This window comes from Bos javanicus, chromosome 15, assembly GCF_032452875.1.
Source record: "Bos javanicus breed banteng chromosome 15, ARS-OSU_banteng_1.0, whole genome shotgun sequence".
NCBI lineage: Eukaryota > Metazoa > Chordata > Mammalia > Artiodactyla > Bovidae > Bos > Bos javanicus.
Window position 1 is genome coordinate 57366590 of NC_083882.1, and position 25952 is coordinate 57392541.

Here is a 25952-nt window from a genome sequence, read left to right on the forward strand (position 1 = left end):
ATGGTTCTGTTTCTGACAACTGCTTTTCTACTTTGCTATATTGGTGAGATAAGAGCAATTCAGGACTTCAGCTTTTCAATATGTTAACTGTCATTAAACAGAAGTGCACTCTCTCTCTATATATACACATATATATATAATCTAATTCTCATAATAATGAAAGTAAGTAGTAGTAGTAGTCTAATTTTACTAATGCAGAAAATAAGATTTAAAGAGGTAAGTTTTTTGCCCAGTCTCTGAACTAGGCAGGAACAGAGTTGGACTGTAGCATGTCTCTTTATCTTCAGTACTCTATGCTTTTCTGACTTCAGCTTAATAGTTAACTATAATAACATACTCATATATTAATCATATCTTTCAAAAATCCTAAAATGTTGCTCTGAAGTAGGTAGTTATGGACAGGGAGGCCTGGTGTGCTGCGATTCATGGGGTCCCAAAGAGTCGGACAAGACTGAGCGACTGAACTGAACTGAACTGAACCCTCTACATCCCAGGAGTGGACTAATCTGTTTGTAATTTACTCTTGTATCAACAAAATAAAAATTTGTAGGGAGTTTGTTACAGACTTACTATTTCTAGCAAAAGTAGCCACAGAGGAGGATGTGTATACTCCTTGGTGTTACATAATAATCAGTGATCTAAATGTTTTCAAATCCATCTGCTACACAGTATGGGAACTACCCTTGTAAACCAGGGAAAAAATAAACTCCACAAAACTCTGCTGCTGCTGCTGCTAAGTAACTTCAGTCGTGTCCGACTCTGTGCAACCCCATAGACGGCAGCCCACCAGGCTCCCCTATCCCTGGGATTCTCCAGGCAAGAACACTGGAGTGGGTTGCCACACTCCTCCACAAAAGCCCCTACGGCTATGTCTAGAGCTGGAGTCTAGGAGATCAAGAGACATTTAATTATGAGAGTAGATTTAGGTGAAGGATGGCTTTGTTGGGATTGTTGTCTTTTTGTTCCCTTAAAGACTATGTGGGGAAAATGTGCCTATTTAGGAAGTCGTCTTATTTCATAAGCGATACAAGAAAACAAACAAAATGCCATAGATGTTTGCTCTCTCCCGGAACTAATGTCTTGGTAATTAGACACAGAACAGGCTTCCTCAATCACCAGCTTACTGGTTGTCCCCAAGAGTATTTAGCTTATCTTGGGAGATCTCCTAAGCCTCCCTGGAGGACTTTAGCTCTAAAATGAAAGCTGCGATAACTTGTCTGCAGAATTGTATATACGTTTATGGGACATGAAAGCAAATTTAATAAATTAATGTGTGGGCACACCAGTTAAATGGTGCAGATAATTCTTCTGCTTGATATTTATACAGTCAGTCAATGATAGGCTCACATCAAACTTTCTCTCTACCTGCTGAGATGCGAGGGCAGCCAGTGAAATCACATCAAAAGTAATGCTATTTGAACACAGTTGAAGTCAAGTCTACTTCATTAATCTCCTAACTTGAGGCTCTCCAGGTTGTTGGAACATTAATAAAAATAACATTAAATAATTACAACAGCTAACATCTATTAAGGATCCTTCAGAGATTTTGTTGATGACCTACATCCATTTATACTTGCAACTCTTAAAAAGTTGGGTATATTTTTACCTGCTTTTCAGAGGTGAGGAAATGGAAGTTGGGAATGGCTAAGTATCCTTTTATCATAAAGCTAGGTAAACAGTCGGCAGGAAGTCTATAGAGGCCACCTCACTGCTAAGCGCCGTGCTGTACTGAACAGCGTTCTGGAGGTGTGAGACAAGTCCATCAAGTGGTTAGAGAACATGTTCACCTCACTCAGGAATTCTCATGTTCCCTAGGGACCATGGATATTGTGCTTTTGTCAATGTTTTCTGCTTAAGAGGAAAGTATAAAATTGAGGTTCCTATGCTCAAATCCTAATAAACTGTGAAATACTCACCCCTTTTCTGCTGCTCAGAGCCCTTCACCACCCCATGCCCTTTGCCTCCATTCACATTGGCCTATAGACTCCTTCTTGCCACCAAATGCGTCCATCAGAATATGACCATTCTGAGCCACTATCACTATTTGAAAAGGGAAGAAAATATCAACAAGATTAAGTACTCTTGTGTTTATTAAATAACTTCTGAAACCTGTAGAATTTAAAAAAAATTGGCTTGTGACCATTGACTTCTTTGCAAGGTGCAATTCAAGGTTCCAGGTGAGGATCCCATGGAGACCTGCATGATTTTATTAACCCCTTGATGACACAGACAGTGTAGACATTGGGGTTACAGTAATCTTCAATTTGTTGTTTAAAGGTTTCAAACTCTTGTGTGACATTAAAATATTCTGTTATGTGGGATTAACTGGAAAATCCATTCTTAGCATGCTGATTAATTCAGGGCCATATCCATTAAGTGGCTGATTCTTAGTTCACTGTCTTGTCAGTCTCAATTACAAGCTATCCTGTGGAGGTTTCCTTGACAGAAATAAATGTAACCTTCTGTTGCATTTCATCCTGTCAGTGTTCATCACAAATGGGCTAAATTTTTCAATTCAATTTATTCATTCATTTATTTATTTTTTAAGGTAACAATTACTTCTGTTGCTTTCAGGTTACAATCACTTCATCATTTTCATCCCAGAGCCAATATAATACAATGTCAAGTAATAGATATAGGATTTTTCAAAAACTACTAATGGTTCTGTTTTAACTTTCTCCAGTGAAAAAGAAAATGTGGCCATTTACATGAACTGGAAAAAAATATATAGCCCCACTCAGCTATCAAAAAAACATTACGTATAAAAATAAAGTTCACCAATAAAAAAAGTTTTTGTTTGTCAGACCACTATTATTCAGGCTGAAATATACCTCCCACCTTTTATGTTAATCTGCCCAACTAATTCAAATAACCTAAGAATATGCAATAGACCATTAAAAATTGACAGTAAAATCATCAAAATGTCACTGACATTATATAACTAAATGCCATTTAGATGAATCATACGCAGACACTATTAAACAATGACACATGAAGGCAGCCCCCTTAAAATAAACCACTCCCCCTTAAAATAAAGTAATTTAAAAAATACAGAAGTTCTTATAAAGAGATGATGTGTTATCTTTTTCCCCCTTTTAATCATTATTCAGATTCAGGCATTTAAAGAGTTGTCTAAAAACCCTCCAGTCAAATGCTTTGTGCAGCGTTCAATATGTAACACTCTAGCTAATGGAAAAAGCAGGCGGTGGAAGGGAGAACTTTCTGTTGTCAAGCTGAAGAGTGCTTCAAAGAAGATTGTCATTTGAAACTCTGTTGTCAGCAATGAAGGATTCCAAATGCCGCTGAACCCAGAACTCTGACTGTGGTATGTTTAAATAAGTATATTTAAACATTAGGAATTCTATTTTACTTTTTTGTTTCCTTAAAAATATGTAAGAAGCCAACAAAGAATTATAGGCATTGATTGCAGAATAGTAGATGAGTGTCTCTGTTCTTTCAAATACTAGAAATGTATTTTTAAAAATAAGAACTATATCATCTAAATGGATATATTTTAAGCATCAGTGTTTATCTCACATAACAGATGCTGCCTCTCTGAAGTTTTGGCTATTTTTAAATGCATTTGAATTTTGGTTTCAATGAAATAGGTACTCACAAGTTCTACTCTAAAATTTGTTCTTCATTCAAAATATTTATAAAGTATAATCACTTACAAAAGGATGTCTTTTTAAGATGTTCTTAAATTATTTTTTATACAAGGTATTTTAGTAAATAATATCAGTCAAAGTAGAATGTCTGAGAAAAAAATCCAAATTTAAAGAAGCATGTCTTGTAACATTAAATGTTAAAAAACTGACACAACTATCAAATTAATTTTGTTTTAAACTAGGGAACAAAATGTTTTTCAACCTACTGTATTTTCTCATGCATTTAAAGGTGATAAAATTATTTTTTGTCCCATTCTGAAGGCTTTCATTTCTTTGTTTAAAAATGTCAGCTCCTTCCCTTTGGAGATAAGAGGTTTAACTTCTAAATCTCCATTCAAGGTTAGATCATCTAAAATAGATAATCACTGATATGTAAATAAGTATTCTTTAAAAAAAATAAATACTTAAAAGATTCATTTTATAGTATATGAAATATAAAAATCAGTGGGGAGGAAAAAGTATGCTCAAATGTATTCTCTGTCAATTATTCCCACTAAGATTATATTTAAAGCTCATATGTTCAAAAACAAATGTTTATTTCATTGAGAACCCAGTAGAAAAACCATAGTCTACCCCATCATAATCTGCTTAGAAAGGTTTGGCTTTTGGATTTCATTAGAAAACCCAGAACACCTTTGATTTTGGCAAATAAAAATGGGTGGAAAGAGAATAATATGATAGTCTTAAAAACCAGCACTTAGTATAATATAGTGCCTGTTACATCATAGAAATTCAACCAGTATTTTGTTTCTCTCTTCCTTTTGGTTCCTTTTTAACTGTTACAAAGAAAACTTACACTTGCTTCATAATTTTTATTCTTTCTATGGATATATATCTTATTCTATGGTATTCAGAGTCACACTTAGTCCAGTGATAGCAGGTCAGGTAATTCAAGTGTTTTGAATCCAATCTGAGGTTCCACCTTCAGTGATTAATTTTCTATCTTCTTTGCAATTCCACTGATACTGTGTTGCTCAGTGAACCAGCTCCATTTCATAGGATACTCCAAATGTTGAAAAACTGATTCCCCTTAAATAAAATAACTAAAGTCACTAATGCAAAAATTCACCTCAAAGACCAAGTGCTTGATACATTATTCAGAATAATTCATTGTATGAACCATCTTGAGAAAAGTAGGAAATATGTTCTTCCATAATTATACCTGATTTTAACTGAATTAGTACTCAGCCATCAGTAGGAAAGTAGCTTTACATTTGAGGACTTTTTGCAGAGAAGAGTATGTGCTGCATAATTTTACTTGATTTTATAAGAATTATGTGTATTTTATAACCTTAAAAGCAAAATTATAAGCAAAACTTCACTAATTGTCAGGTTAAATATTTTTTAAAAATTATCTTTCAGCATTTTTTTATCAATAAATGAAAGATGACATTTGGTAATATTAAAGTTTCAAATTACAGAAGGAAATGGCAACCCACTCCACTATTCTTGCCTGGGAAATCCCATGGACAGAGAAGCCTGGCATGCTATAGTTCATGAGGTCGCAAAAGAGTCAGAAATGATTGAGCACATAGACACACACAGAGGTTCAGATTTCACATTCTAAGGAATTTTAGCTGTGGCAACTTTCAAACAAAATATGTTTCTTTTTCTAAACAGATACCTTGCAACCGTGGTTGTCAAGCTGGAAACATCAAAATCACCTGTAGGGCTTGTTAAAAAAACAGGTGACAAAGCTCTACACCAGAGCTTCTGATAACAATAATTCTAGTTGAGGCTGGAGAATTTGTTTTCCTAAAAAATTCTCAGATGATGTTGATGTTGCTGATACTGGTACCACATTTGAGAACCATTCCCTGACATCTTCCCTTAATATCTCCAGTGTACTCTATTTTTTGAGAGCCTGCCATATGCCAGACCTTATACTAAGTCTGGATATTTCTTGATGAATAAAACAGGCAGAATTCCTACCCTTGCAAAGCTTGTAGATGTATAATGGAGGAGTCAGAAAATAGATAATAAACTAACAAGTTAAATAACTATTTACAAGTTGTCATTAAGTGGGTCATTAAATAGTGGAAGAGGCTACACAGGGCAATCAGGGAGGTATTAACCTCTCAGAAGGTATTAACGCCAAGAACTGAAAGATGAGAAGTCAGCCGAAGGAAGAGTGGGAGAAAGAGGTATTCCAGGCAGAGAGGTGCCTCTTATGAGGGCCCTGGAATGGGAAAGAGCTTGGTGTGTTTGAGAAACTGATACATAGCCTGTGTGGCAGGAACACAGAGACTGAACACCAGGACGGCTGAAATGAGAGGAGAGAGAGAGGTAAGCAACACTCCATTCAGGGGCCCTTCCGCCGGGAGTCTGGATTTCATTCTAAGTTCAAAGAGTTTTCAACAGATTTCTGTTTTCCTGAGATCACTTTACATGAGAATGGGCAAACAGTGATGAGAGTAAGGTGATGTTAGAGCAGTTCAGTTGAAAATGATGGTGGTGTAGCCAGGAGTGCTGGCAGTTTCCAACATCAGAATACATGTATATGTATAACCATAGAGATGATAGTTACTAAAAAATCACAGTGATGTTGCTTATAGTGACATGGGAACATGTCAAAGAGGGAAAAAAGCAAAATAATTTTGTTTGAAAGCAAAATTATACTTGCATGTGTGTAAAAAGAGTCTTCAAGTATCATACTGGGATTAGAGGTGATTTTTTATTCCCTTTATTTTGTATACACTAGAAATGCATATTATTATAGAATTTCTAAATTCACATGTATCAGTAAAAAGAAAACACTGTGACTTTGAGAAGACAGCCACAGGTTGAATGACTGAGTCATGGGTGTGTGTATACGTGTGCACATATATATATACACTCCAAGCATTATACAAAATACAGTGGCTACAAAATGAATAAGGTATAGTTCCAATCATCAAAAGGCTTGTAGTTAGTTGGGAAAGATAAGAATAGGGACATAAGGGCAACTCTGATGGAAATGTTAGAGTGCATAAGTATCGTCCTTTCTGTTCTTTGACAGCCTGTTTAGATACCAGTTTCTCCCAACACAATCACAACCAACACCCTAATGGGTCTTGAGTAACTCCCCCACTTGCATGACCTGTGCCTTTACCTGCAGAGTTTGCTTCCCCTTCTTCACATACCACTTTTTAAAGACTATATTTAGAGCAATTTTGGATTTACAACAGGATTAAAAGGGAGGGACAGAGATTTTCCGTATGTCCCTACCCTCACACATGCATATAGTCTTCTGCATCACCAGCATCACTCACCGGAATGGTACATTTTTCACTAACGATAAACCTACATTGATACTTCATAATCATCCAAAGTCCACAGTCTACCTTAGGGTTCACTCTTAGTATTGTACATTCTATGGGTTGAATAAATGTATGATGATGTATACACATCAATATAATAACATACAGAGCATTTTCACTGATCTAAAAATCCTCTGTGCTCTGACTGTTTCTCTCTACCTTACTCTGGCCCCTTGCCAGCAACCACTTTTCTTTTTATTAGTATTTCTGTTGTTCCCATAGTTTTGTCTTCTCCAGAATGTCATATAGTTGCGAATCATGCGGCATATAGCCTTTCCAGATTGTTTTGTTTTACTGAGCAATATCCATTAAAGATTCCTCTAGCAGTCCATGGGGTCGCGAAGAGTCAGACACGACTGAGCAACTGAACTGAACCAATGTCTTTTCATAGCTGTATAACCCACTTACTTTTAGTGCTGAATATTATTCCATTGCCTGGCTGCGCCACAGTTTATCCATTGACCCGCTGGAGGACGTCTTGATTGCTTCCCAGTTTGAGCAATTATTCATAAAGCTGCTGTGAACACGCACATGTAGGTTTTTATGTGGACATAGATTTTCAACTCTTTTGGGAAAATACCCGGGAACACAATTTCTGAATCATATAGTAAGAGTATGTTTAGTTTTATAACAAACCCCCGAATTGTCTTCTAAAGTAGCTATACCATCTTGCATTTTCAGCAGCAATGAGTGAGAATTCATGATGCTCCACATCCTCACCAGCATTTATTGTTATTAGTGTACTGGGTTTTGGCTATTCTAATATATTCGTAATGGCACCTCACTATTGTTTTCATTTGCATTTCCCCGGTAGCATGCAGTGTGGAGCATCTTCACATATACTTATTTACTATCTTCTTTGAAGAGGTGTATTTTCAGTGATCACATGCCATTTTTAACTGATTTTTTAATATTGAGTTTTAGGATTTCTTTGTTTACTTAGGATAACAGTTCTTTAGCAGATATGTCTTTTGAAAATATTTTCTCTTAGTCTATGCTTTGTCTTCTAATTCTCTTGATATTGTCTCTTTCCAAAGCAGAATTTTAATCAGGTCTAGCTATACATTATTTCTTTCAGGGATCATGACTTTGGTGTTGTATCTAAAACATCATCACTATTTCAGAGGTCATCTAGGTTTCCTTCCAGCAATTTTATAGTTTCATACTTTACATTTAAGGCTTTGATCCATTTTGAATTATTTTCGTGAAGAGTGTAGTCCATCTAGATTAGTTGTTTTGTCCTGTTTTGCATTTGACTGTCTACTTGTTTTAGCACTATTTGTTAAAGAGAAGACTTTTCCTTCCTTCTCCAGACAGTCACTTTATCTTTCTTCTCAGCTCTTGCGCTCACCCCTCATATAGTCCAAATCACATCAAATTGTAATTAACTTGTCTTGCTATCTGTCTACTTGACTAAATTACTCTCTCAAGGATGGGGATCATGGTCTATTTTTCTTTGTAATTACATCAGCACCTTGCACAGAGCCTGCCTCATAACAAGAACACACAATAAACTTGTTAAATAAGTGAACGTAAAGAAGAATATTAGGAAAACATTACAACTTTCAGTCGAATAGAGTTATGATTGTGGCCTTAAGAGTTAAGATAAAGTTTATGAAAAAGTAGGAAATCAAGCTTATCTTTGAAAATGGATAAAAGTTTTGAGTAATTTTACTTCTAGGATTTATATGAATAAAACAATTAGAGAGGTTAATAGGGATGTATGATATTCAGGGATATTCACTGAATCATGATGAATCATGCCAAAGAATAATTTAGCAAATATAGCCAAAATATTCTTCAATGAATCATTACCATTTACAATAAGTGTTAGTTGCTCAGTTGTGTACTGGCTCCTCTGTCTATGGAATTCTCCAGGCAAGAATATTGTAGTGGGTTGCTATTCCCTTCTCCCGGTGATCTTCCCAACCCAGGGATTGTACTCGGGTCTCCTGCACTGCAGGCAGATTCTTTATCATCTGAGTCATCAGGAAAGCCTATTCTTCACTAGAATAGGCTAGAAGAATAGGCCTATTCTTCACTGGAAGGTAAATAAATGAAAGAACTGTAAAACTGAATACTGTTTGGGTATTAAACAGTGCAATAGGACATAGCCACCTTGCATATTATGTATCAGAGAAGTGTGTACGCATCGCACATACAGTTGCATCTACATCTGTGGATTGAGAGAGGAGAGAGTGAAAGAGAGCTCTGAATTTGAAACAGCAGTCACCTCTGAGCAACCCTTAACTTTGTCTTCATTTTGTAGCAAGCATGCAGACTATTGTGAAAGTGGAAGCAGACTTGGAAAAAATGAAAAGCGCCATTGGAGCAGACGAAGGCTGGGGCATGAACAAAAGTAGGGTCTAGACTAGTCATGTATGTGCAGTGATCAAGAGAAGAGACACACATAGCTAGAGCACAGAGTGTGGGAGAAAGGGCCTGTGGAAAGACTACAGGTAAGGAGGCAATATGGATTTATACAACAAGTCTTATTCATGAGCCTTTGTTGCCTCATACCCATAAATGCAAATGTTTGTGATGTCATACAGATTTACAAAACACATTTACAAAACACATCCACGCACGGAGTGGATTAATTGACCAACTGAGCATTCAGACAAATGGACTCTATATTGTCACTTAACTGGACAACACATGTAACTCCTTACATAAATGACAGTATAGACATTTCAATGTATGTAATAGGCTCCTCAGTTTGATTCTGAAGGGCAGGTATGGCATTGGAGGATCTCTTGTGTAGGGATGTTGGTCTTTTATATACTTGATAGTAGTACTAAAAATAAAAATTGAAAATAGTAACAGTAATTCACTATGCACCAACATAATTCTAAATTTCATATGAATATCCATTCATTGATTCCTTATAAATATCTGGGAAGGTATTTATAAGGAATCAATGCCCTTAAAAGTAACAAATAATATGTGCTAAAGAGTACATGGGACTCTACATAATAAGCATATGTGAAATAGGTATGATTCTTATCACTTTATAGATATGCATCTTAACAATATAATAGTTAAGAACATAGCTCCTGAATTTAAGACACGTGAATTTGGATTTGGTGCTGCCTTTTACATGCTGTGTTGGAAAAGCTGTTTACATTTTCTTTGCCTCAGATTTCCTGTCTGTAACATAAGGTGGGAGAGCAGTAACAGTTAATGATACCTACTTCATAGGATATTTATAAGGAATCAATGAATGGATATTCATATGAAATTTACAATTATGCTGGTGCATAGTGATTTATCAACAATATGGAGTATTCCTATTATTATTGATGGGAAAATTGAAGATTTGCAAGATCAAATCACTGTTTCAAGGATTCACAGTCATAGTAAGTGGCAAGGTTGACTTTATCCCTTTTGTGGTCTAATTCTGTGCTGAGAAAGGGAGGTAGATTGAGATTAAGGGAAAAAAAATCCAAGAGGAGGAGCAGGTACTTAGAGGTTTTAGGACTGTAGGAGAAATAAAAGAAACTAAGAAAAAATGCTCCAGAAGAAGAGCTTTGTCTAATGCACAGTGTGATATGCAATCTTTCATTTTCTTCTACAGTAAGTGACAAATTTCTACCTTGTTTATTAATTGTCTCCACAAATGGGATTTTGTGGGGGAGGGAGATAAGTAAAGAACAAGATGAGAAGTTCTTAAATGTTGTGTTACATGTTTACAACCTAAGGAAAAAAGTAGACCTTGAATGTTGAATCTGGAAAACTAGTCTCTCCCTACACCACTGAACAAGTGGTAATGAATCATGGGAACTTCATGGGGATTATGCTTGTGACTTGGGATCAATTTTATAGAATACTTACCAGTCTGTTTTTTACCTTATATTTTCCCACTTAACAAGAGAGAGGTTATGTGCGTGTTAGTCACTCAGTCTTGTCCAACTCTTTGCTATCCCATGGATTATAGCTCACCAGGCTCCTCTGTCCATAGAATTCTCCAGGCAAGAATACTAGAGTGGGTTGTCATTTCCTTCTCCAGGAGATCTTCCCAACCCAGGGATCAAACCCAGGTCTCCTGCACTCCAGGCAGATTTTTTACTGACTGAGCTACCAGGGTAGCCTATATATATATATATATATACACACACACACACACACACACATACATACATACACACACACACATGTATGTAAACTTTCCTACTTAGAAATAATCTGACTTCAGATATATTCATATATGTTCAGTTCAGTCGCTCAGTCATGTCCGACTCTTTGCAATCCCATGGACTGCAAAATGCCAGGCTTCCCTGTCCATTACCAACTCCTGGAGCTTTCTCAAATTCATGTCCATTGAGTCAGTGATGCCATCCAACTAGCTCATCCTCTGATATCCCCTTCTCCTCCCACCTTCAACCTTTCCCAGTATCAGGGTCTTTTCAAATGAGTCAGTTCTTTACATCAGGTGGCCAAACTATTGAGGTTTCAGCTTCAGCATCAGTCCTTCCAATGAATAGTCAGGACTGTATATATATTTAAGTAAAATTCACATATGCATATAATTGAATTCCATTTTGTGTTTATTTCATTTATTGTCTCAAACATTTAACTGCCTTAAAAAAAATAAACATGTACATCAATAAAGCAAATGTAGTTAAGGAAACATATTTTGTTACAAAATCATGAGCGGGATTAAATGGTTAAAAGAGAATGTTTTTAGAGTTCCTAGGTAGAGGTTTCTGGACTGACATTATCTATACCTGCTTTTCTTAGTGATATCACTGCTTTGGAAAGCAGTGGTTTAAAAAGCTATACAAACTTTCCAGGGTGCTCAAAATGTTTATGTGTTTATAGATACAGATTTTCTTTAGTCCTTCTTAGATAAGCTATTCTTCCTTTGGTAACTAGAGACATTCAAGATCCTGCCTTCAAAGGATTTCTCTTCCTGACATGAGATCATAGAGTTTAGCAGATGCTACTGGCATTTTTGACACTGAAATAAAATGTTTTTTCATTAGTGAATAAAAAACAGCCATCTGTAAAAAGAAAGGGAGCCTGGGGCAGGGACAAAGATGAAAGAAACTACTACTCTTATATAACCTGGAACTTGGGACCTGTCATCTTTGTTTGACAGGGTCTTAAAGTGGTACTGGGTCAAAACAGGCAGACAAGAGGGGAGGCTTTTAGTGGAAAAAATAGCATCATCTAGCCATTTGTTAAATACTGTTATTAAGAATCATCTCTGATGCTGTGTGCTTTTTGTTATCATTACTTAATGCAGTTGCCACTGCCCTGCAGACGCCGACCTGATTTGCAGGGACTCTTTCATGACTCATAATTGTTTGGCTTTTAAAGTCTCCAAAAAGTCAGTCACAACAATCCGTTTTCCCACACACCATTGCATTCTTTATTCCTAAATCATGGTGATTCTTAAGAGCAGAAGGTTAAAAAAACATCAAAACTATAGCTCTTCAAAACCCTGCCTGTGTGAAACTCAGATTATTTAGACTATTTAAACTTATTTGTTGTGAGTAGCTCCATTCCCCCCAGTCAGGAGATATTCTGCCTTGAAGTAACAGAAACTTTATAAAATTTATGATTTATCCTGCCTTCCTGTTGTTGCTGTTGTTCAGTCGGTAAGTACTGTCCTACTCTTTGTGACCCTATGGACTGCAGCACGCCTGGTTTCCCTGTCTTTCACCATCTCCTGGAATTTGCTCAAACTCGTGTTCACTGAGTTGGTGATACCATCTAACCATATCATCCTCTGTCTTCCCTTTTCCTCCTGCCCTAATCTTTCCCAGCATCAGGGTCTTTTCCAATAAGTTGGCTCTTCGCATCAGGTGGCCAGAGTATTGGAGCTTCAGCTTCAGCATCAGTCCTTCCAATGAATATTCTGAGTTGATTTACTTTAGGATTGACTGGTTTGACCTCCTTGCTGTCCAGGGGGCTCTCAATGGTTGTCTTCCTCCATACATATAACTTGTTCCTGAGCATCTCCTCTCTATTGTAAGGGAATTATGGAAATGGTTGAACAGAGTTCATACACAGCTGGGGATTTTTGTGACACTGTTATGATTTTAAAGGTCATATATAAGTTTTGAGAATGAATTAATGAATGGACTTGCTAAGTCTCCTGTCTGATCTGTCTAGTTCATTTATACCCACAATATAGCAGACACTAGACTAAGCACCACAGAGATGTCATAAAGAACAAAGATGTGGTCTCTGTCTTCCTGCAGTCGACATGTACAAGCATTGGTGGTAAAGGGCTCAAAATTATTTTTCCTGATTTCTATGGTGAAAAAGCAGCAAAGCTCCCAGTGGCCTATTTCAGACTGTCAGTGAGGTCAGCTAGTTCATAAAATTTCCCCAAATTTAAAAGTTGGCTCTTGTGAGTAGGTACTGTTGCTGCTGCTGCTGCTAAGTTGCTTCAGTCTCGTCTGACTCTGTGCGACCCCATAGACGGCAGTCCACCAGGCTCCGCCGTCCCTGGGATTCTCCAGGCAAGAATACTGGAGTGGGTTGCCATTTCCTTCTCCAATGTATGCATGCATGCTAAGTCACTTCAGTCGATACTAGCATGTGAGAAGCGAGGAAAGATCTCAGTGTAGGGAAAGGTACACAAAAAACGGAGGCAGTGTGTCAAAGGACTTCATTACCAGGAGACCATAAGATGCCTCAGAACAGAAGCAACTGTTCTTCATTCTCCGTCACCAGTTTGTTTTTCCTTTTGACTATGAAAAGATAACCATAAGAAAATGTTGACACAATTCATCTATACCTTCTCCACACTCAGAGGGGAAACAGATGAATTTTAACCAACTCTTCCCACATAGCCCCCACCTCCACTGTCACTTCTGTCTTCTACCAAACATCATTAGATTTAGAGAAACCCTATTATTTACAATTTTCTGAAGTTTAAAAAAACCCCAAATTATAAAAAACTCAAAACTGAAACATTTAATTACCTGTACATTATTTATTAAGTGGTAAGTTGTACCACTTGTGAAGAAGGAGAGTGAAAGAGCCAACTTTAAATACTAAAAAGCTAAGATCATGACATCTGACTCGTTACTTAATGGCAAATAGAAGGAGAAAAGGTGGAAGTAGTGACAGATTTCCTCTTCTTGGGCTCTAAAATCACTGCAGATGGTAAATCAGAAGATGTTTGCTTCTTGGCAGGAAAGCTATGACAAACCTAGACAGTGTGCTGAAAAGTAGAGACATTATTTTGCTGACAAAGGTCTGTATAGTCAAGGCTGTGGTCTTCCCAGTGGTCACGTTTGGTTGTGACAGCTGGACCATAAAGAAGCTGCTGCTGCTAAGCTGCTTCAGTCGTGTCTGACTCTGTGCGACCCCATAGACGGCAGCCCACAAGGCTCCCCCATCCCTGGGATTCTCCAGGCAAGAACACTGGAGTGGGTTGCCATTGCCTTCTCCAGTGCAGGAAAGTGAAAAGTTAAAGTGAAGTCGCTGAGTCTTGTCCGACTCTTAGCGACCCCATGGACTGGGGCCCACCAGGCTCCTCCATCCATGGGATTTTCCAGGCAAGAGTACTGGAGTGGGGTGCCATTGCCTTCTCTGATAAAGAAGGCAGAACCCCAAATAATTGATGCCTTTGAACTATGGTGCTGGAGAAGACGGAGAGTCCCTTGGACATCAAAGAGATCGAACCAGTCAATATTAAGGGGAATCAACCCTGAATACTCATTGGAAGGACTGATCCTGAAATTGGAACTCCAGTATTTTGTCATCTGATGTGAACAGCTGACTCATTGGGAAAGTCCCTGACGCTAGGAATGAGGGCAGAAGGAGAAGAGGGCATCAGAAGATGAGGTGGCTGGATGGCATCACTGATGGAATGGACATGAACTTGGGCAAATTTCAGGAGACGGTGAAGGACAGGGAAGCCTGGTGTGTTGCAATCCACGGGGTCACAGAGTCATACACAACTGGGCGACTGAACAACAGAACAACAATTTGTACTAAGGATATTTAATGTGTTCATAAGTACAATTTAATATCTCCTCTAAATATTGTTTAAAGCCAAAATCAAAGAATGTCATGTTGGAATCAGTCATTACAAAGACATTGTCTGCTTCCCTGTGGCTCAGATGGTAAGGAATCTGCCTGCAATGCGGAGACCCAGGTTCGATCCCTGGGTGTAGAAGATCCCCTGGAGAAGGAAATGGCAATTCACTCCAGTATTCTTGCCTAGAGAATTCCATGGACAGAGAAGCCTGGTGGGCTACAGTCCATGGGGTTGCAATGAGTTAGACACAGCTGAGCAAGTACAGTTTCTTTCTTTCCTTTGCAAAGACAAGAGTTCCTCTGTTGTTTAGAGTTTCCTGTGCCAATGTAGATAAGGAGAAATGTATTGAATGTAGGCCCTGGACCCTGGAACTTGCACCATATCATAGGAAAAACTTAGTTATCTAGAATTAGAATTGTGTTTAATAAAATTGGGGTTCTCTCAAGGCATTAGGATGAGATTAACCATTAGTGTCTTATTAATGAATTAGGGAGCTGAGATATGTATATATTTTGCTCTATCTCAATGCTGCTGTTACACTTCAAGAATATTCATAGGTGCCTTTGCCTAAATGGTTATGTGATTATCTGATCTTTTTTACTTATTGTCTGGTTAGGAAAACCTTTCTTATTGGTAAAGCTGCCTTTAGTCAGCACCGTCTGCTATGGTAGCTTCCCATATTTAGCTTCTAGGACAGCATATAATTTAAAATGCTTATTATTTTCCAGATAGTCATTTGTCATTTAATACCTGCCACTTATTTTATTAAAATACTTTTCTCTTATGGCATGTATTTGTCATCCTGTCCTCCATTCAAAATGCCAGTATTTAATAATTATACCAGTAAGTCCACTGCATCAACTTCCCACTATTCACTTTAAGATAAAGCTATCCACTTATCCTGATGGCTGGACTATAAGGCCATATCTGTTTTGTTCACTGTTTTCCACTTACGCCTATAATAGTAACCATGACAGAAGAACACTGAATCAATACTCGTTGGTGAGAACTTAACTCTATATTGGAGGGGATGTTTGTCTCCTACTTTGTGAATGAGGAAACCAGTGAATGCAGAGATTGGCATGTGCAAGTCCGCATAGCTAGCTGAGAGGCAGAACCAGAATTCAAATCCAGGTCTGTCTACTGCCCAAGAATGAGCCTTTAATTCTAGGCTGCACTAACTCCTATAGGGTGAAAAATGCTAAGGTTAAGAAAAAGACACGCTTGTCAGCATGTAATGGGTGCTTATTAAACATTTTTTTATGCAAACTGGAATATAAAAGACCACTTTTGTACTCATTTTATTCTCCTTTTGCTGTTCACTACTCTATCCTCAATGACTGAAGCAAGTATTTGGATCTGCTGCTGCTGCTGCTAGGTCACGTCAGTCGTGTCCGACTCTGTGCGACCCCAGAGAGAGCAGCCCACCAGGCTCCCCTGTCCCTGGGATTCTCCAGGCAAGAACACTGGAGTGGGTTGCCATTTCCTTCTCCAATGCATGAAAGTGAAAAGTGAAAGTGAAGTCGCTCAGTCGTGTCCGACCTCTAGCGACTCCATAGACTGCAGCGCACCAGGCTCCTCCATCCATGGGATTTTCTAGGCAAGAGTACTGGAGTGGGGTGCCATTGCCTTCTCCCATTTGGATCTGAGTAGGCACTAAAAAGATTTGTTGAATAATACATGCTCTTTTGTTTCTTCAGCATGTAGTTCAAAGTAGTTGCTGAGTATGTTAGATATGTGTGTGTGTGCATGTATGTGTTTTAAGTTAGTGAAAGCTGTACCTCTGAGTTTTAATAATGCAACTTTCATGAGATATGATTTGTTTCCATCTTTTTTTTTTTTTTAGGACGTATTTCTTATTGTCCATATAGGAGCATGCCGAAAAGGACTGCCATGGGCAGTTCCAGAAAATACTGGCTAAAAGATAAGCAATGCTGTTTTGAACACAGTGGGGAAAGGAGAGGGTGGGATGATTTGAGAGAGTAGCTTTGAAACATGGACATTACCATATGTAAAACAGATACCCAGTGGGAATTTGCTGTGTGCAGGGGACCCAAAGAGAGTACTCTGTGACAACCTACAGGAGTGGGATGGGGAGGGAGGTGTGAGGCAAGTTCAAGAGGGAGGGGACATATGTATACATATGACTGATTCATGTTGATCTATGGCAGAAACCGACACAATACTGTAAAGTAATTATCCCCCAATTAAAAATTAAATTAAAAAAGGATAAGCAGTGCTTTAATGGCTTTCCAAATGCTTTACAGAATTACAACTTTGTATCTAGCTTCTAAAAAGGAGTGGGAGTGCATTAGGAAAGATTCGCATCAGTAAATCAGCAATTGAGAGCCATTTTTTCCTGCCTACCAAGCTAATTAATGTCCTGACCACTCCTGCCTTGTGTTTTAATTTTTACTTTTTTAAGTGATAAATTATCTGTAAGTTTTTGCTAACTTTAGCATACTGCTGCCATTAAAAAGAGATGTAGTTTTTCCCTATTAAAAATGATAGGAGCTTATCCATCTCTAGACCTGAGATCAGTAACACCAGTCTTTAAAATTCAGACATCTTCTGTTCTGACCTCCTTTCCTTCTTCTTGTTTGCAGCCCGCAGGGACTGTCACTCACTGGCTGAACGTCAGATGCCCACGGCACTGCCACCTGCCTCCTCGGGGCATTTCCTTCTTCCCTTCCCACCCTCAAAACTCCAACCACCTTGTTTCCTGACTTGGTTTTTGCCAAGGGAAATAATAAACCCAGATTAAGTTTAACCTAAGCTAAGGTTTAGTGGCTTGCTATACCTGCACACTTTCCAAATCATAGTTTTCAAAATAACTTGTAAGCTGCACAGAAACAACTTTTAAAAATTTAATAAATATGACTTTATTTTAATATTTGTTAGAAGAAAAAAACGTAACTGGCCAAACTTGTTTTTTTTAGATGTTGTTATTTTTGCAAAGTCTATTTTTTTAAGAAAGAGTGCAATCTAAAGAAAAATATATTAAATAGGTGGTTTTAGCTGTAGCAAAAAATATATGGATATATGAGTAAATTTTGAGAAGCAATGGCATATTGTATCTTGTCTAATTACTTCCCAGATGACAGTTGTCATTTATCTAGCACCTAAGAAGTCTGGCACTCACAATAGTTGTTTTATACTCATCAGCCACCATCTTCACAATTTTTCAGAGAAATAAACAGGCCTATTATTACCATTTTATAAATAAGACTGTGGAAAATTTAATTAAGGCTTTGTGCACAGTAACTCAAGATAAGAAGTAGGAAATGGGTCTTCATCTCTGTTATCCCAACTGCAAGTTATGTTGTCACAAAATTAAAGGAATATGAATTCTTCCACTTATCTTGGTTTAAAACAGAAGGCATTGTGGTGTGTTGGTTTTTAATAGTCTCCAAAAAGGAAAGATTAGGAGGAGGAAAAGAAATGTTGGGTACCTTCACTAATCCACATTTCTTTTAAAAACTCAAATGAGTATACTATTAGTTTAGCTGTGAGGCTTCCAAAGAGCTTGGAGGATTTGCTGTAAAAGATGCAACATATTTCTGTCAAGGCTTGCCAAGGGGAGTTTAGTTTACAGAAGCAGGTGTTCCTAGAACTGGGAGGATTCTGAGACTGCCTGATTCAAAAATTTTCAGCCTGTCCAAGGAGCTCTACAGGGGCTTCTGCATGAGTTCCAGGAGACCCACGAACTCTCTGACATTGCATGTATAATTATATGAATATGTAAGTATGTGTATTTTTTCCCCTCTCGATATTGCCTATTACCAAAGAAGAGTTAAAAACCACTAGTCTTGTCTTGACCTATCATTCTACTGATTAGGGAACTAAGCTACCAATGATGGAGGAAACTATACAAGTAAAAAAAGTCAAACCTCTAATCTTAAATGACATCCATGGGTGCTTCAAAGAGCTAATCTTTTTATTTCTTTGTTGCTGTTGTTCAGCTGCTAAGTCGTGTCCAGCTCTTTGTGACCCCATGGATTGCAGCACACCAGGCTTCGCTGTCCTTCACCATCTCCTGGAATTTGCTCCAATTCATGTCCATTGAGTCGGTGATGCTATCTAACCATCTCATCCTCTGCCACCCCCTTCTTTTGCTGTCAGTATTTCCCAGCATCAGGGTCTTTCCCAGTGAGTCAGCTCTTCCCATCAGGTGGCCAAAGTATTGGAGCTTCCGTTTCAGCATCAGTCCTTCCAATGAACATTTACGGTTGATTTCTTTTAGGATTCACTGGTTGGATCTCCTTGCAGTCCGTGGGACTCTCAAGAGTCTTCTCCAGCATCACAATCCCAAATCATCAATTCTTCAGCACTCAGCCTTCTTTATGGTCCAACTCTCACAACCGTACACGACTACTGGAAAAAAACATCGTTTTGACTATATGGACCTTTGTCAGCAAAGTGATGTTTTAGCTTTTGAATATGCTATCTAGGTTTGTCATAGCTTTCCTTCCAAGGAGCAAGTGTCTTTCAGTTTCATGGCTGCAGTCACCATCTTCAGTGATTTTGGAGGCCAAGAAAATAAAATCTGTCACAGCTTCTACTTTTTTCCCTTCTATTTCCCATGAGGGATGGGACCGGATGCCATGATCTTAGTTTCTTGAATGTTGAGTTTTAAGCCAGTTTTTTCACTCTCCTCATTCACCCTCATCTAGAGGCTCTTTAGTTCCTTTTCACTTTCTGCCATTAAGAGTGGTATCATCTGCACATCTGAGATTGTTGATATTTCTCCTGTCAATCTTGATTCCAATTTGTGATTCATCCAGCTTGGCATTTCGCATGATATACTCTGCATAGAAATTAAATAAACAGAGTGACAATATACAGTCTTGTGATACTCCTTTCCCAATTTTGAACCAGTCTGTTGTTCCTTGTAAGGTTCTAACTGTTGCTACTTGACTGACATACAGGTTTCTCAGGAGACAAGTAAGTTGATATGGTATGCCCATCTCTTTAAGAATTTTCCACATTTTTTTTTTTTTTTGTGATTCTCACAGTCAATGAAACAGAAGTAGATGTTTTTCTGGAATTCCCTTGCTTTCTCTATTATCCAGCAAATGTTCACAATTTGATCTCTGGTTTCTCCGCCTTTCCTATAGCCAGCTTGTACATCTGGAATTTCTTGGTTTACATGCTATTGAGGCCTGGCGTGAGGTATTTTGAGCATAACCTTACTAGCAGGCAAAATGAGTGCAATTTTACAGTAGTGAACATTCTTTGGCACTGCTATTCTTTGGGATTAGCATGAAAACTAACCTTTTCCAGTCCCATGGACACTGCTGAGTTTTCCAAATTTGCTGGCTCATTGAGTGCAGTGCTTTCATAGCATCATCTTTTAGGATTTGAAATAGCTCAGCTGGAATTCCATCATCTCAACTAGCTTTTTTGTAGCAATGCTTGGACTAAAGCCCACTTGACTTCACACTCCAGGATTTCTGGCTCTAGGAGAGTGACCACACCATCATGGTCATCCCAGTCATTAAGACCTTTTTTTATATAGTTTTGTGTATTCTTGCCACCTCTTCTTCAACTCTTCTGCCTCTGTTATGTCCTTATCTTTTCTGTCCTTTATGGTGCCCATCCTTGCATAAAATGTTCCTTTGATATCTCCAGTTTTCTTGAAGAGACATCTAGTCTTTCCCATTCTATTACTTTCCTCTACTTCTTTGCTTTGTTTGTTGAAGAAGGCCTCCTGTCTCTCCTTACTATTTTCTGAAACTCTGCATTCAGCTGGGTATATCTTTCTGTTTCTCTCTTGCTTTTGCTTCTCTTCTTTTCTCAGCTATTTGTAAAGTACTCTCAGACAACCCCTTTACCTTCTTGAATTTCTTTTTCTTTGGATTGTTTTGGTCACTGCCTCCTCTACAATGTTACGAACCTCTGTCAATAGTTATTCAGGAACTTTGTCTACCAGATCTAATCCTTTGAATCTATTTGTCACCTCTACTGTATAATGGTAAGGGATTTGATTTGGTCATACCTGAGTGGCCTAGTGGTTTTTTGCTACTTTCTTCAATTTAATCCTGAATTATGCAATAAAGAGCTGATGATCTGAGCCATAGTTTTGCTGACTTGTATACATCTCTTCTTTTTATAGATCTTGCTTTAGCTGACTATATAGAGCTTTTCCATCTTTTGCTGCAAAGAATATAATCAATCAGATTTCATTATTGGCCATTTGGTGATGTCCATGTGTAGAGCTGTCCCTTGTGTTGTTGGAAGAGGGTGTTTGCTATGACCAATGTGTTCTCTTGAAGAAACTCTGTTAGCCTTTGCCCTGCTTCATTTTGTACTCCAAAGGCCAAACTTGCCTGTTACTCTAGATATCTTGACTTCCTACCTTTGCATTCCAATCCCCTGATGATGAAAAGGACATCTTTTTTTGGTGTTAGCTCTGGAAGGTCTTATAGGTCTTCACAGAACTGGTCAAATTCAGTGTCTTCAGCCTCAGTGGTTGAGGCATAGACTTGGATTACTGTGATGTTGAATTGTTTGCCTTGGAAATGAACCGAGATCATTCTGTCATTTTTGAGATTGCACCCAAGTCCTGCATTTCAGACTCTTTTGTTGACTATAAAGGCCACTCCATTTCTTCTGTGTGATTCTTGCCCACAGTAGTAGATATAATGGTCATCTGAATTAAATTCATCCAACCCATTCCCATCCATTTTAGCTCACTGATTCCTGTAATGTTGATGTTCACTCTTGCCATCTCTTGCCTGGTCAGTCCAATTTGCCTTGATTCATGGACCTAACATTCCAGATTCCTGTGCAATATTGTTCTTTACAGCATTAGACTTTACTTTCACTACCAGACACATCTACAACTGGAGGTTGTTTCTGCTTTGGCTAAGTCTCTTCATTCTTTCTGGAGCTGTTAGTAATTGCCCTCTGCTCTTCCCCAGTAGCATATTGGACACCTTCTGACCTGGGGAACTCATCTTCTGGTGTCATATCATTTTGTTTTCCTTTTCCTACTGTTCATGGAGTTCTCATGGCAAGAAGACTGAAATGGTTTGCCGTTCCCTCCTCCAGCTAACCATGTTTTGTCAAAACTCCCTACCATGATCTGTCTGTCTTGGGTGGCTCTGCATGGAATGGCTCATAGCTTCAGTAAGTTGTGCAAGCCCCTTTACCACAACAAAGCTATGATCTATAAAGGGGTTTATCACTTTATAAATATGTACATTTTAACAGCAAGAGTAACTCTGGTACTGGAAAGAACTAAGCTCGTGGCAAAATAAACATTTATGTTCTATCATGTATTTTCATTGCTCACTTTCTAAAGTTTCCAACATGACCTGATTCACTTTTGCTCTGAGTAGATTATTTGTAGATATTGTGAAAGGTCATCTGCTTTATGACATTAGCAAAAATATTTGCTTGATAATTCTTCTTCCTCTTGCTGTGTCTCCAGAGACTCTTGTCTTATTGAGGTAGAACTTTTAGGGAGAAATAAAGAGAAACCTAGGAATGCTGGATCATGAAAAGTAATTTTCTGCAAATAGAAAGAACACAACCTATGGCTCCTCTTTTCTGCAAGAGTCAATATATTTCTCATCAGGTCAAATCCATCTTGCCATGAAGGTTATGGAGGATTTTATTCTCTGCCTTCTTAGAGTATATGATTGATGATAAACAAACGCCTAGTAGTTTCAAACAGTTTGCCTGGAGTATTATGTGAATTGCCCTGATTTCCACATATGGTCAAGGACAATGGCGATGATACTGAGCAGTTATTCAGTGCCAGAAACTATGATACCCTGATCTGAAGGTCTGCCACTTCAAGTTAAATATTCAAGTGAAACAGTAGCCTTTGACCAGGGTAATGTTCTGGATTATGCCTCTGTTTCAGAGATAATCTTTTCATGTATTTTGACCTGACATTTTTATTTTGCACTTGCAAAACTGCAAATGAATTCAGTCTGCCCCTGTGTAATCTGACCTCTTTGTGTTGAGCTTCCCATTCTTTTTAGGCATCTGCCTGTCCTTCATCTGCTATGAATTCAGAGCCAAGGGAGTATCTTAATATTTTAAATATTGAGGTATTCTAAAAATATCTTGGCAGATTGGGCTGTCTGGCTCATTCACCATTGTAACCCTGGCACCCAGCACACAGAACAGTGCTAATATGAAAGCCCATATTTGTCAGATCTGCAAAAGTCCTTGAGGAAAAAAGCAGTGTATATGTTCAGGTATGCAGTTTACCTCTCCACTTCTAATTTCTCCTGTGTCCTGAACTTAGCAACCTATCTTTTCCTATCAAAGACACTTTGATCTTTCAAGTAAATAGGGGGATAAGCTTGTTAAGTTATATGCTGCTGCTGCTGGATTAGTCACTTCAGTTGTGTCTGTTTCTGTGGGACCCTATGGACTGCAGCCCACCAGGCTCCTCTGTCGATGGGATTCTCTAGGCAAGAATACCGGAGTGGGTTGCTATACCCTCCTCTAGGGGATCTTCCTGACCCAGGGAGCAAAACCTGGTCTCCTACATTGCAGGCAGATTCTTTACTGCAGAACCACCAAGGAAGCCCACTAAGTTATATACATACACACAAAACTCTGTTGAGCTCTTGATTTAAATGATATCAGCTTTATAGATGAGTGTGAGATAATGGGTATTTTTACAATAATGAATCTTCCTGTGATGAACAGATGCTTTTTACATGTAATGTTGGCAAATTTATCCATCTTTTTCTATTTCTGTCCTGTTTTAGAAATATTCGCCTACTCTAAGTTCCTTTGTTAGCATCTAGAAACTATATATTCTAATGTTGTTCACAGTCAGTAATCCATCTGGAATTGATTTTTAGAAGTTTATTGAGATAAAATTCATATACTATATAATTCACGGCCCACTTAAAGTGTACATTTTAATGTTTTTAGTATATTCATAGGATTGTGTAATCATCACAATATAATTTTAAAATATTTTATCTCCCCTCCAAAACACCCTGTATCCATTGGTGGTAATTCTCCATTCCCCCACTCTTCCAATCCTAGAAAATGATTAACTATGTATATTGCCTACTATTGAATTTCATAAATAGGAACATATAATATATGGATTTCTGTACTAACTTCTTTCACTTTGTATAATATTTTCAGGGTTCATCTATGTTGTAGCATGTGTCAATTTTCAATTCCATTTTAGTGCTGAATAATGTTGGTGGTGCTAATAGTAAAGAATCTGCCTGCCAATGCAGGAGACATAAGAGATGCATGTTCGATCCCTGGGTTGGGAAGATCCCCTGGAGAAGGAAATGGCAATCCACTCCAGTATTCTTGCCTGGAGAATCCCATGGACAGAGGAGCCTGGTGGGCTACAGACTGTGGGGTCACAAAGAGTCAGATACAACTGAAGCAACCCAGCATGCACACGCAATGTTTAATTATATGGATAATACCACTTTTGATTTGTGTATTCATCCAGTAGACACTGCATTATTTCTTCTTTTTTTCTATCACAAATAATGCTGCTATGAATGTTTTATAGAAGTTCTTGTGTGGATGTGTGCTTCATTTCTCAGGGTATATACCTAGGAACATAGCTTAGTTGGTAAGAATCTGCCTGCAATGCAGGAGACACAGGTTCAAGTCCTGGGTCAGGAAGATCCGCTGGAGAAGGGATAGGCTATCCCCTCCAGTATTCTTGGGCTTCCCTGGTGGCTCAGCTGGTAAAGAATCCGCCTGCAATGTGGGAGACCCAGGTTGGATCCCTGGGTTGGGCAGATCCCCTGGAAAACGGAAAGGTTACCCACTCCAGTATTCTGGCCTGGAGAATTCCATGGACTATATGATCAATGGTTGCAAAGAGTTGGACATGACTGAACGACTTTCACATACCTAGGAATGAAATCGATGATTTGGTAACTCTATGTTTCACACAAGGAGTAATCGTCAAACTGTTTTCCGAAGCTTCTCTACTATTTTACATCCCCACCAGCAGCATAAAAGGGTTTCGGTTTCTCCTTATTCTTGCCAATGCTGGTTTAATTTTGTCTTTCTGATTACAGCCATCATAATGGGTGAAAAATGGTATCTCACTGTGGTTTTGACTTGCATTTCTCTAACTTTCATAATTTTCATGTTGAAAATCCCTCAGTGTTTATACAGTCATTTGTATATATTCTTGAAGAAATCTCTATTCAAATCCTTTACCCATTTAAATTAGATTATCTGTGGTTTGAATTATTGTTATATTTTGTGAAAACAAGTCCACTTATCACATATACAGTTTTTTTCAAATTTTTTTTTAAAAATTCTGTGGTTTGCCTTCTACTTTCTTGATGGAATTTTTGCAGCACAAAAGTATTTAATTTTGATATAGTTCTATTTATCTTTTGTCACTTGCGCTATTGGTATTGTATATAACCTACAAACTCAAGGTCCCAAATATTTACTCACACGTTTTTAGTGTCATAATTTCATAGTTTTCTCTATTACATTTAGGTCCGAGCTCCCTCCATTTTGAGTTATTTTTTGTGTTTGTTTTAAGATAGGTGTTCAACTTCTTTGCCCATGGATATACAGTTGCCCTAGCACCACTGTTAGAAAAGACCTTTTGTTCCTCATTGAATTGTCTTGGCACTGTTGTTTAAAGTCAACTGACCACGAATTTATGGGTTATCTCTGGACTAGAATTGATGTTTCAAAATTCTAAAAGCCTATTAAGTATAAAGTAGAGGTCTAATTAATCTTTTTTTGTGAATATCCAATTCATCTGAATCAGCATCATTTATTAAATAGACTATGTTTACATTTTCCGTATCTTCTAGCTTTCATCGTATTTTATTTCTTTTGCTTATTAATTATTTGGATGATTTATTTTTAATTTATAAATGTTTGTTTCCACTATGGTTATTAACTTTAGATCCTACCCAGAGTAGCCACACTATAGATTTGCCAGCATGTGTTTAGAAAACCTACCACTTTTTTTCTACTTGAGAGCCAGAGGTTTTCATA

At 37.9% G+C, this 25952-nt stretch overlaps 1 protein-coding gene across 8 annotated transcripts in view; it reads left to right on the forward strand.

The window, feature by feature from the left end:
- Nucleotides 1-25952, forward strand: part of ANO3 (anoctamin 3) — a 446396-nt gene that overhangs the window by 261094 nt on the left and 159350 nt on the right. Inside the window, exon 1 of one of the 8 annotated variants that reach the window (XM_061380970.1) lies at nt 1591-3325. The exons of 5 other annotated variants lie outside the window; for them this stretch is intronic. The gene's annotated coding sequence lies outside the window, so the exon portion shown is untranslated. Of the gene's footprint in view, nt 1-1590; nt 3326-12351; nt 12571-23044; nt 23183-25952 lie in introns of those variants that run through there. 2 more of the 8 variants (XM_061380971.1, XM_061380969.1) reach the window with 2 other exon arrangements.